We start from the raw sequence: 12,174 nt of genomic DNA on the forward strand, positions 1-12,174 counted from the left end.
AGCTCACAGTAATTATGCTTTTTTGGGAACTACTACCCATTGAAATAAATTACATTTGCAGCCCAATCTGCATCAAATGAGCAACAAATGCTATTACCTTGTAGTTTTTGATCTTCAGGATCTTGTATATGATATTTAATTTTTTAAATATGAATACAGCTATGCAGTGCTTTTTTTGTAAAAAAAAAAAAAAGGTGCCGGAACTCACACGCATCATACAACCCGCCTTGCCTCCCCTACAAGGTTCCATCCAAAAAAGGTGCCAGAACTCCGTTCTGGGTATTCTATGATAAAAAAAGCCTTGCAGCTATGAAATAAATAATTTAAAGCAGGAATATGCAAATATATGTATCTCTGCTTAAAATATTGTATATATTTGATCATTTAAATGTGCAAGAAAGAGACAGAGTATTGCATCTAATGTAATGAAAGATATTCATTGTTGATTCCCTCTTATTTAGTCTATAGGTTGTTTTTTTTTCAGAATAGCATAACCCCATCACTGTCTTTCTGTGGCTCCCTAGTGTAAGCTCAGCACCCTTTAGTTGTCAGAGAGCTAAAGGACAGCAGGAGATTTACTGTCCCTGGTGCCAATCCCTATCCTGCATCTACGACCTCTATTTCACATAACATTAGTCATTTGATTTCCCTCCAGTGATGTCAGTGAATAAAAAACATGTGCTTGTGTGGTGTTATGATAAAGGACAAGTGTATCTTTAATAGTAGTACAGTTAATGATAACTAAAAACCAGTCTCATTCATCCTCAGAAGGAGAGATAAAGGCAAGGTCATGCAACAGAGGAGAACAAAAAAATGATATTAGCAGCACATGTTTATACTAGGGTTAGTTGCAACTACAAAGATGGGTTTTTTTCTCATTTTCCTCTCTCTAGACTGAAATAGAAAAAGAAAACCGGAAAAGATAATACATCTTAGACGTTAATGGGAAAACCTCAGCATATTTACTTTCAATAGGCATTATTTTCAGGTATTTGTATATTGGGCTATTTGTTTCCTTGTAAAATACATTGGAAAACCCCATTGGAAGAAAATTTCACTGAGAGTTAGGGTTAGGTCACCATGAACTCATAGAGCAAAATGGACATCACCAACAAACTCGGAGTTGTTGGGTATGGATAGGAGTGCACTGATTTTTTCTAGGCTACCCTATCTATGTTTCCTGGTAAAATACATGGGAAAATCTCATTGAAGGAAAATTGCACTCAGGGTTAGGGTTAGGTCACCATTAACTCATAGAGCAAAATGGACATCACCAACAAACTTGGGTTCTTGCATATCGTTAGGGGGGCACTGACTTTTCCAGCCTGCCCTAATCATGTTTCCTGCTAATATACATGGGAAAATCCCATTGGAGGAAAATTCAACTTAGAGTTAGGGTTATGTCACCATGAACCTGTAGGGCAAAATGGACATCACCAACAAACTCGAAGTCCTAGGGTATAACTAGGAGAGCACTGACTTTTGTAGACTGCCCCATTTATGTTTCCTGGAAAAATACATTGGAAAATCCCATCATAGGAAAATTCCACTTAGGGTTAGGGTTAGGTCACCATGAACTCATAGAGCACAATGGACATCACTAACAAATTCGGAGTGCTTGGGTATGATTAGGAGGAGACTGACTTTTCTAGGCTGCGCTAACAAAGTTTCCTGGTAAAATACATGGGAAAATCCCATTGGAGGAAAATTCCACTTAGGGTTAGGGTTAGGTCACCATGAACTCATAGAGCAAAGTGGACATCGTCAACAAATTTGGAGTGCTTGGATATGGTTAGGAGGGCACTGACTTTTCTAGACTGCCCTCTCTATGTTTCTTGTTAAAAGAGATGGGAAAGAGGTCTAAGAGTCTCGAGGATCTGAGATGAGGTTCTCTTTCTCCAAATTGTTGCTCTCCAGATGTACTGAACTACAATTCCATTCATTCATTCATCCATTCATTTAGTTTATACCATACTTCAGACAGCAGAGATTACATTAAGAGAGAAAACATTTTGGTGTGACAATAAACCACTTCCTGGAGAGCATGTTCCTTGGCAATGAGTATCAACATAGATGGGCACAGCAGATGAAGCTTCAGGTGTTAACATTCTTTTATCCTGAAGGTGATCAAAAATCTAGATGCTGTGGCATTTTTAAAAGTAACCCACAGATTAAAGTTGCCTTGACAAATATTCTTGACAGTTGATCCAGTCTATTAATCTAGAAGGCTCAAATGAGTCATTTAGCACTTCTGAGAAAAATGAGATGACAGCAAAATCCAGAAGTTCACAAAATAGTCCAGTGAGAATCCAAACAGAATTAAGGGAGTTATGTTGAGATGGAAAGAGAAATACAGCAGAACAAAGCAGGGAAATCATGTTATGTGCAATACCACATGAAGTCGCTGCATGATGCAAACTATAGGCCTTTATTGGAAAATCTGAACTAGCAACCAAGTGTTTAGTGACCACAAATTCATGATGTTGATATTGACCATAAGCTCTAAATGACTTAAGGCCTGGCTGTCTAAGGGAACAACTTTTCTGTTGCAAACTTGCCTGGAGGGTGAGATTTAAAACACTTAACCTAAGGGTGGAATCAGATTGGAGTTACTGTGCTCCCACATGAGACCCAAGTCCATTCCCCCTGTGAATTCCATCTAGTGCCAATTTGGCTTGACCATTTATAGATCAGATTCTTGTATGTGGGTAGCATGTAATAAATCTTTAGCACAGGGGTGTCAAACTCGCAATGTCACATGATGTGTCATGACATATCGTGACTTTTTTTCCATTGCCAGCAAAGGGGTGGGCACGGTTTCGGCATGGTGCATCTGGCCCATGGGCCAGCAGTTTGACACGCCCGCTTTAGTACTTTGAACTCAACACCTGTTTGTGGTTACTTGTGCCGGACACTGCCTATATTTTAAGAATGCAGAAGGCCTTCTGAATACGTATCCCCTTGCCTTGCTATCAAGAGCTTGTTTTTCTGACACAAATTATTCTGCATTGCTCCCAGGCTAAAAAATACACTCTCAGGAGATGCATTGTCCCGACCCCCACTCCTGCCTTTTGCATTCAGAAGATCAATAAAGATTTGTGTCTCCGGTCCTTTAATATATTAATGCTTGCATTTCTTCTCATTTAAATTTTTAGCTTTTGACATATGATTTTATGGTTGTTGTTTTCTAATTTTGTTAGCTATCTTGAGTAAAACAGCTTTTTATTCAGCACTGAATCTATAACTCTTATTGTATCACTTAGCTCTCAGACTTTCTGAGATTAAACTTTTGGAGAGACAATGCTCCTGGATGATTATCTATCCAGAAGAAATTATGAAAGAAACAAAATGAAGCTGAAATAGGAAATCTTGAAGTTATATAGTAATTCCTGGAATTTCTGTCTTACTTGTAACAGCAGCTGAAATATTTCCAACTTTGTTCTGTGTCTTCAGTTCAATTGGGGTTTTTTTTCTGGGTGGTTTATAAAGGATCAGTTGGGTCTGTTTACCTAAATCATGGACTAAAGCAGCTGAGTTTTCTACGTGTCCTGTAAATTTTCTACATGCATTTATCAGTTTACCACTGTAACAAAGATGTGCTGCACTTTTGTAAATAACAGTTATTATTAATAAGATTATTGCCAGAATCACTACATCACTGATTTCATCCTACCCATTTCAGTCTTTATAATCTAGCTATGTATGTATGTATGTTCTTAATTCAAAATAACAATTGATACATCTGAAGAAAAAAGCTGAAATCAACAAAAGCTTATGCAAGAGTCTTGACATTTTTGTCCTGAGAGGAATAATTGAGCATTTAAAGACAGATCATGGACACTTTCACCAATTGCCTGCTTGGAGGCTAAGGGATGAGTGGGACCTGTTTATTCCCAAAATGGCTGCCATGAAAAACTGTAGTCAGACAGAAAACACTCATAGATAAAAAGGCAATTTTGTGAGTTGGTCTGTCACTTTTAAAGCCTGAAGATGGATTTTAGCAACTGTTTTTAATCAGATGGAAGTACACCCAATAAAGCACTGGGGACTCACTTTGTTTCTTGATGGGCCATCTGCAAATCCCACCAATATCCTTGGCAATAAAGTCTGACAGAAGACAGTGCCTTCTGTTTCAGCATGCCAACTTCCCATTTAATTTTCTTTTAATATTTTTACAGCAGCTAGGGTAAGGTCCCTTTTATGCCACACTAGTGATTATGAAATAATTGTGGACTGAAATCAATTATATTTGTTTGATTTTGTTATTTTTATTTTTGTTGGGTTTTGTGTTTGGATTTAATTTTATGTTAGCTACCCAGAGTTGCAATGTGTGAGTTGCAGCCACATCAATTCTTTAAATAATTATATGAATTAAATAATCAAAAATAACTGGCAAGTGCCAAATAAGGAGTCTTTAGAAATCCAGGTTTAGGATTTTTTTTAAAAAAAAAATGTTTACACTGCCAGAAGACTCTTCGTATTCTCTTGTAAGGACTAAGATGGCTGCTTCTGTGGAAAATCAGCCAACCATCATTCATTAAGATTTACATCCCATCTTTTTTCCAAGATTCTGAAACAGAAGTTACATCGTCCCTTCTTCTATTTTTCTCTCTGTAATAGCAATTGTGGGATATAAATTAAGCTAATGATTGGCCAGATTCACCCAGTGAGCTTTGATAACTAAAGCTGGAATTAGTATTCCAATATTTTAATGACCACACCACACTGATGCATAGATTGGACTAATACTCTGCCTTGGGATAGGATAAGAAGACAGTTTTCTGCGTAGGCATTTGACAAACCTTCTCTCTATCTCTCCCTTCAGTGTGACATATCCCTTGCCAACAAACCATCTCAGATAAGGTGGAATTGTTCAGATTTAAGTATCATTAATAGTACCAGATTTTGATTAGTAACAGCAATCATTCACTGAAACATAAGGACACAATAAGCACAAGGTATGTTTACTCTCAAATGTTATCAACTATCTAGTACTAAATCCTCATACGGTCTTCATATAATCACAGATCAAAACCTGAATTATCCAGGATACACTCTCAGAGATTAAAGTAAACTCAGAATTGCTACTATCCAATATTAGTATAGCTAGTATACTGGCAAAAACAATTACCTCATCAAGTCAGTGTTAACTCTTAACAACCATATGGATAGATTTTCTTCTCCAGCCTGGTATCTCCAACAGAGTCCTTTGGTTCTTCCAACGCTGCAGCTATACTGCTGTAATTGAATCTTTCCATCTTATTCCTAGTCATTCTCTTCTTCTCTTTCCTTCCAACTTTCCCAGCAATTTAGCATTCTTAACAGAGCTGGGTCTTCATGTTAATGTGTCTAGGTATCATAATTTCGGGCCTGGCCTGATGGGATGGGGTTGGGTTTTTATTATTTTTAATGTGTTTTAATCTATTGTAAGAGTTGTGGGCAATTGTTTAATCTCTTTTAATTTTTGTATTTTGTCTTTTAACATGTATTGCCCTGTTCACCGCCCTGAGTCCTTCGGGAGAAGGGCGGTATACAAATAAAATTATTATTATTATTATTCTTAAGAATAATAATAATAATAATAATAATAATAATAATAATAATAATAATAATAATAATAATAATAATAAATGAGAACTCTGGAATGATTTATTTTCTGATTCATTTCTTTCTTTTCTTGAATAGTCACAGTATTCTCAGCAGGTTTTCCAATACTGAAATTCAAAGGATCAGTAGTTTTCTATCTTATTTCTTCAAAGTCCAACTTTCAGTTACAAAGAGTATCCTAGGGGAAACTATTGCCTATAGAGATCATTTAATGTAATTTTTTTCAAATTACATCTTTCCTTGCTCCAAGGAAGATCCTCAACTTCCTATGGACATTCCATAGCTTGACATAATCAAAACACTTGAAGGCCATTCTATAATTAATGCAGCATATCTTCACTTATTTTTGGTACTACACTTGATCTTAGCAGTCTGTACTTTATCCAGGATGTCTATGGAGTCCTGGCTTTACAGCCCTGTGTATTTATCCATGACCACCCCACTAGGGTGGGATGTAAACAAGTATATCTGTCCACAGGCTCATAAACATTTTAAGTATATAATCTGAAATGGCAATTTTATCCCCCAACCTTTTTAACTCTAAATTTTAACCTCTAAATGTTAATCTCTATTTTACAATCAAACAGACTTTGCTCTAGTCTTATTACAGCTGTAGCTTAATCTTTTCTCCCCTATATTTTTTTTTTCATTTTTGTGGCTGGTCTTGGAGTACAATAAAATATTTTATTTGACTTGACTTCTTTTTGCTATTTTTCTGAATTATCTATCATGCATTACCAATAACATATTGTATTCTTCAGTCTTTTCTAAAGCAATCTTAAACATCCATGTATGGTTCTAATCTGTATTGGATAATTCTAAGTGGTATTTTATTAGCATGAAAAATTAAGGATATTGTATAATGGTTTGGATTCTCTGCTAACTCTCCTTTCTTTAGTATTGGCATGCAGACTGAATTCTTCCCATCTGTTGGCCACTGTGCTGTTCTCGATTGAAATAAATCATACATTCTTGTAGACTTCTGACTTGGTAAAGACCAGACTGCTGATCTGAATTCAGAAAGTTTTTTTATGAGATATCAGAGTATCATCTTTTTGTTTTAATGGTCCACTGATTTAAGGGCTTGGTACCAGCAATAGATGAGAGAAGCATATTCAAAATCAATGTATTTATTTATTCACTGAAGAAAATTGAGTTGATGTCGTTCTGACACCATTCTATATATTGTATAGAATCATTAGGCACCAAGCAAAAAGTTGAGAGGAAACCCAACTATCCAGTGTATAATGCTAAGAAAGGCCATGTTGCTATTGTTTCATTGTTACTGATTCTCACTACTGTTTTTGTAATAGGAAAAAGAAAGATCACAACTTGCATTCTGTTCAAAGGCTAGGTTTACCCAACACCAAGCTATAAAATGGTTTGGTGAGTTTGAGTATACTGTATTGTGTGAACTCAAGTCATTATTTTAATATGTAATATATACAACATAAACTTGTTATTTATTAATTAAATCAAGGAGGAAACAAGTTAACATCTTAGTACAAAATATAAATCTAATCACAGGCATGTTCTGTAACCTATTAGGTCTCTTTCTGGATTTCAGATATGTAGACATGGCCATTTGATAGCTAGCCATGACAGAAAAATAATGCTATGGTACAAGCCCAGTTCTCTTATACTTATGTCCAACAAGTATGTAAGGAAATTTACATTGGCATGGCAAAATGCTAGTTTTCATCACTGTCTCCTCCCAAAAAGGTATGTGGGTGGACATTAGATATTCATAGTATATGGTGAAAAAAAATCCCTTGTACTGTTCTATTCCAAATAGAACCCCACTAACATAAACAGGACTAAACTGCAACATAGAATCAAAAACCAAGCTTTGTTTCTACCACTAGTAGGAAATGATCAATGTACCTTCTGTTTCTTCTACCATATCACCCAACTGAGCAAAGAACATCTTGAGAAAAAAGAGAGTGGAAGTCCATGATATAATACTTCAAGCTGCACATTTTTTTTGAAGTATCCAACTTACTATTAACGATCTGGGCCAGAGACATTTTTGATGTGACATTTTCTTCATCAATAAAGAATTTTATACTCACACACTACTTAATCACTGCTTACATCTTTTTATTGAAAGTACTTTTTCAGGAACTTGTGAACACATTAGAACAAAATTGTCCAGAATGCCACTGTCTTATTCATTATAGCAGTAAGAACACTTGTTAGGTGGGTAGTTCATCTTCTGTAAGGAAAATAAATCTTCTTTCTCTGTAATAAAACATCTGTCTGTTTTTAACTGGAACACCAAGCAGCTGTTTTTAATTCTTGACAGGGGATTCTTGGTCTGTGTGTTGTAATTGCTGTTAGATCAGATATTATTGTTGTAAATTTATTATTCGTTATCGTGACAGCACTGCTATGGAATCATCAGCACAGAGACCATTTTGCTACTGAAAATATCTGCTGATAAACTGTTTCTTCTGCATTAAATGATAGAAGTTTATTTATATTGGTCTAATACAAGGGTTGGGAACCTTAAACACTCAGAGCCACTTGGACCCATTTCCCAGAGAAAAAAAACCACTAGGAGCCGCAAAACTTGTGCACACATGCACACACACAAGGGGTAGAGCTTGATTGAAGAGTTTAATTAAAAAGAAATAGAGGCTGCTGTGCATGTTTTTTCTCTCTTTCTCTCCCTCTCTTTCTCTCCCTCCCTCTCTCTTCCCCCCTCTCTCGATCTTCTGCTCACCTGGCAAGCTGGCTTCACACTGTTCTGGACAAGCTGACACACATTCTTATTGGGCTGCTCTCCTACCCTGCTTTCTGCTGCTTCCTGTGGAGACGCAGCAAAGGCAGCAGCCCCACCCAATAAGCTTGTCAGCTTCTCGGAGAACAGTGTGAGGCCACTCTCTTTTTTACACACAGAGAGAGAGAGAGAGAGAGAGAGAGAGAGAGAGAGAGAGAGAGAGAGAGAGAGAGAGAGAGAGAGAGAGAGAGAGAGAGGGAAGTGCAAGTGCCTCTCTCTCTCTCTTTCTCTCTCTCTCTGCAAATGGCGGAGGACGACTGGGAGCTGCAGGAGAAGGCTGAAAGAGCCGCATGCGGCTCCAGAGCTGTGGGTTGCTGACCCGTGGTCTAATACATCTGCAGCTTTTGTGAGTCTCTTTGTGATGGAATGTGCACCTGGAGGGGGATGTTGGCAACACAGAGCTTTCCCAGGGAGGACTCAGTAAATCTCATCAGAAAGAGGCCCAGATTAAGAGACTGCACAGTCTCAAATTAGAGGGGGAATGAGGAAGTACAGGTGCAAACCAGTCCCTTCTGACAAAGTTCTAGAACTTTTTGTAAAGCAGTAACAGAATCACCTTTATTATATTTGCTATAATAAAAAGGGCATTTTCTCTCTTCCTCCATGAGTATGTTTTAGTACTGTCTCTGTATAATTGCAGTAGGCACCATGGTTGCCTTTTTTCAAGTATGTGTTCAATACTGTGTCAGCTATCCTGTATCAGAAAGGTAAGGGCTTTTCAGACAGGTTTAAATCCCAGCCACTTCTTTGATCTGATACACAGTTAATTAAGTGGCAGCATTAACCAACCATGGCTTCTTATACAGCTGACCCTTCACCATTTACACAATCACAAATCGCTGCTTGGTCTTTTTACCGCTGACAAGCAGACTCCGCAGATCCTGTCACCACGGATGCTGCGCTGGTCAATCTTCATGGCTGCCTACTCATACAGTTTAGTCCACAAGCCAGGGAGGGAAATGGGCCACACCGATGCGTTCAGCAGACTGCCCCTACCGCAGACGGATCCGGACTCAGCTCCGGCATCCCGTATCCTGGCAATCCAAGTTTTGCCAGAAACTCCTTTACATGCAGGGGATGTAGCAGTTGAAACCGCTACAGACAAAACACTCAGTCGCGCTCTCAACTAGGTGTTGAGGGGGTGGCCAGAAACCAGGCCAGGCCCCGAGTTCCAGCACTATGCGTGCAGGAAAAATGAACTATCAGCCCACAAGGGTTGCGTACTGTGGGGGAACAGGGTCATTGTCCCACCCAGCCTGCGCTCCAAGTTGCTAGATTCCTTACACGAAGTATACCCCGGAATTGTGAGGATGAAAGTGTTAGTAAGGAGCTACTTGTGGTGGCCAGGCTTAGACAAGAACATTGAGGACTGAGGTAGGAGTTGCCAGGTGTGCCAAGAAACCTGGCCGGAGATGCCACACATGCCAGTGCATCGCTGGACCACACACACACCATGGTCTCCCGTGCACATTGACTTCGCGGGGCCATTCCAAGGGCAAGTATTCCTCATTGTAGTGGACAGCTACTCAAAGTGGCTAGAAGTGGTACCTGTCTCATCGATGACAATGACCAGAGTCATCCATGAGTTACGCTGACTGTTCACCACACACGGTCTGCCAGATGTGATTGTGTCTGACAAAGGGGCACAATTCACAGGACAGTTCGAGGCTTTCCTAAGTGCCAACATGATCCAGCATGCAACGTCCGCTCCATTCCACCCTGCTTCCAACGGCCAGGCAGAACGGATGGTCAGGATGACTAAGGAGTCACTCAAGCGGATAACCACGGTGGATTGGAATCAGTGCCTGCCGAACTTCCTCCTGTGTCAACACAACCCCCCCTGTACCGCAACAGGTCACAGTCCAGCGGAGCTGAGGTGGGGTCACCAGCTCACGACGAAGCTCGACTGACTTCACCCAGATAGAGCAGCGGCAGAGACGGCTCAACCTAAGCCACCCAAGGACTTGCAGCTGGGTGACTTGGTCTGGGCCAGGAACTATGGGAGTGGGGCACTTTGGGTGGTGACCAGGGTGACCAAAATAAAGGGGCCATTGTCGTACGAGGTCATGTTGGGGGATGAGCATGTGGTTAGACACCACATCGATCAGTTACGTCGGCGGCAAACGGAGACCACTCAGGAAGGGGGGATGCAGTGGATGATGCTTCCCAAAGTCTGCCCCAATCTACTGTAACCGCCTCCGGTGAAATGGAAACACGAGAGCTGGGAGAGGCGTCGGCAGCTGCAGCCAACGTGAACGGATAGTGCGAGTCTAGTGGACCGGGGCAGGAGCATACACCATCCAGAACGGGGGATTCCCAGATACTGCACCGCTCCAATAGACGCAATGTCCCCCAGCCTACCTCAAGGACTACGAGTGCTGAACAGATTGTGGATAACGGATATCTAAAGGGGGAGGGGTGTTATGTACTGGAATGCAATGATTCAAGCCACTGGCCCTCGCTTATTGTGGAGAAGCCAAGTAGGCATTTCCTGCCAAGCCAAGGCTGGCCCTCAGAGGACTAGCTCAACGGTCAGTCCCAACAGTTTTGGCAGGAACATTCGTATTTTGGGTGGGAGATTTCAGGCAGGTAATTGGAGGAACACCTGAGGGCTTATGTGATAAGTACCGGCCATTACCTGTAGCCAGCAGTTAGTTTTCTGTAATAATAAAGAGATGTTCTGATGCTGTGTTGTTCCTTGCCTATTGACTTAACCCACAATACAACAGTTTATGTGTGGATCCATGCAGTGTGGGCTTTTGCAATTGGCAGATGGATATTTTGCTAGTGCATAGATTTTTTTAAGTGCCATCCAAGATTTTTTGGTATATACTTTCAAGATATTCAGAAAAAATCATAGGTAACTTTGTATCTAAGCCTACTGAAGAGTAATAATTAAGGAAACACAATAACAATAAATAAGGTTAAAGAATGGCAGAAATAACTGTTAAACACTGTTGCAACCAGCTTTATAAAATGAAACTTATTTACAGAATATTGAGGAATAACAGGCAATAGATCAGCTATCAAATAGAAAAGCCCCAGGTGTAGATGACAAATCAGATGAAATATCTCTTCAGCTGCATAATGCTATAAGAGAAAATTCAACTAAAATACTCAACGTTATATGTCCATAAATTTGGAACAAGGTCTATGATCTACACATTAGGAAAGTTAGATGTATAGGCTCATACTGAAGATGAGAAAAAGCAAATTAACAACACTAGTTCCTTACAAAAGCAAAAAAAAATGCTTATTTATTTGTTTGCTGCACGTCTTACTGCAAGAGAACTCTGGCCAGCTTAAGATTTTGCATATTAAAATAGCATTGTACATTAAGAAATACGAAGATACCAGGCAGAATTTTTTGATAAGGCAAAGGGACACAAGAGCATTCAAGAATATGGAATATATTAAGGTAATTGAGAAAACCAGATTGCTTGATCCCTGGTTTGGGAAATCTTTACAGTGAAAAATAGGCTATTGTAAGAACTGAATTTGGAGTGGAAAAAAGTGATTTAGAATACAGAAGGATATTACAAAAGGATTTTTATTGTTCCCTTGTGCCAAATACTGCACGGTGTAAGAATGCGTTATTGCTAATGCATGCTGGATAATTGAGAAAGCCAAAGAATATAAAAAAGGTGTCAATATCTGCTTCATCAATTCTAGAAATGATTTTGATTGTCTTTATCACATAAGCTGTGGAAAGTGGTCAGAAAAATGGGAATCCAAGAACACCTCATTCTCCTCAGGAGAAACTTATATTCAAGTCAAAAAGTACA

Source organism: Vipera berus (assembly GCF_964194415.1).
Source record: "Vipera berus genome assembly, chromosome: 1".
Classification (NCBI taxonomy): Eukaryota; Metazoa; Chordata; class Lepidosauria; order Squamata; family Viperidae; genus Vipera; species Vipera berus.